The sequence below is a fragment of the Fukomys damarensis genome, unplaced genomic scaffold (assembly GCF_012274545.1).
Source record: "Fukomys damarensis isolate Sample0158 unplaced genomic scaffold, DMR_v1.0_HiC HiC_scaffold_38, whole genome shotgun sequence".
Lineage (NCBI taxonomy): Eukaryota > Metazoa > Chordata > Mammalia > Rodentia > Bathyergidae > Fukomys > Fukomys damarensis.
Genome location: NW_022900950.1, coordinates 3,292,877 through 3,294,291, shown reverse-complemented (window position 1 = coordinate 3,294,291; position 1,415 = coordinate 3,292,877). Strand labels below are relative to the sequence as shown.

The 1,415-nt window shown below is 50.1% G+C and overlaps 1 protein-coding gene across 3 annotated transcripts in view; it reads right to left on the bottom strand.

Annotated features, from left to right (window-relative positions):
* Jade1 (jade family PHD finger 1) overlaps positions 1 to 1,409 on the bottom strand; it is a 59,471-nt gene extending 58,062 nt beyond the window's left edge. The window contains exon 1 of one of the 3 annotated variants that reach the window (XM_010618869.2): positions 1,309 to 1,409. The gene's annotated coding sequence lies outside the window, so the exon portion shown is untranslated. The other 2 variants (XM_010618870.2, XM_010618871.3) reach the window with 2 other exon arrangements.
* Positions 1,410 to 1,415: the final 6 nt, after the last annotated feature.

The window sequence follows — 1,415 nt, the reverse complement described above, 5'->3', positions numbered from 1 at the left end:
GCACCTGCCTCCCGCCGCCGCGCTCCGCCACTTTGAGCAGCAGCCGCGTCCGCGGCCCCGCCTCTTGCCCGAAGGCGGGCGGGGGAGCGTGAAGGAGGTGAAAGGGATCGAATTTCTCAGGCAAAAGGGACCGTTCCGACAGGATTCGGTTCCCCGTCAACATTCCACATTCCATACCTCTCCCGCATTTGCAGGCAACGCCGAGCAACCCGGAAAACCTGCCGGCCACAGAACAACGGCCCCCAACTCGCAAACACACACTCACAGGCACAAGACACGTGCACAGGGAAGGGCTCTGCAACTTGCAGTCCCGAGGTACACACTGCATGTTCATTTAAGGCAGCAGCAAGGCCAAGAGACCCCACCCCCACAATTTGCAGATGGTGCCAAAGGTTGCAATTTGCAATCCGTTTTAAATTCATGATTAATCGGTACTTTGCTCTACCAAGGCAACTTCCCAATTTCACCGATGCAGGGTTTCACACTTTATACCGTCTCGCTATATGTAAAACGTCTGATCATTACAAACCCATTTTCGAAGAACCTAATTGCCAAGCCGTCCCTCCACCCCCTGCTCACTGCCCTTGAATTGATGCAATGAATATTTTGGACATGTGGTGACGCGGTGACTAGAGCCAGGGCTGCGGCTACTCCACACACAGATGTAGCTACTCACACCTATGTTTGGACAAATATAGTCCTGCCACATACACACATACACACACACGCAGTCACACACCCTCTGGATTCATATAAGTAATACAGATGTAGCTACTCACACCTATGTTTGGACAAATATAGTCCTGCCACATACACACATACACATACACACACACGCAGTCACACACCCTCTGGATTCATATAAGTACGCGAACCTGCGTTCTGCCATTACCATCTGTCTACCAAGTTGCTAGTATGATTCCCACTTTCATGCAGCCTAATGCACTTTGGCTTTTTAACAAATTCTATAAACTCAACTGAGTTGCTCCCCAACAAGGCTGAATTGATGATTCACCTGAAAGCCGCATGTTCTTCGCAAATTCAAAAGGAAAAAAGCTCGAAGTCTTCAGCGCCTCCCTCCCCCCCAAAAAATAAAAAATACAATCATAACAAAACTTACTGATCCAACATAGATCAATTCTCAGGATCCAAAAATCATCCTCTCCTCCTCCTCCTCCGTCCCCCGCCCCGGCAATGCCCAAGTTACTGGTGGGATAGTAACGCTGCGCTCGGCGGCTGGCTGCCTCCCTCCCTCCTCCTCGCTACATATCGAGAACCCAATCTTTTGGCGCCATATTAATGACGTACTATATTATTTCCACTAGGCAGCGACCTTCGGCATTAAATTACTCCCGAGAACTCCCGAGCAGAGCAACAAAACCATCAAATATGGCTGAGCCTCTCGGCTCGTCCTG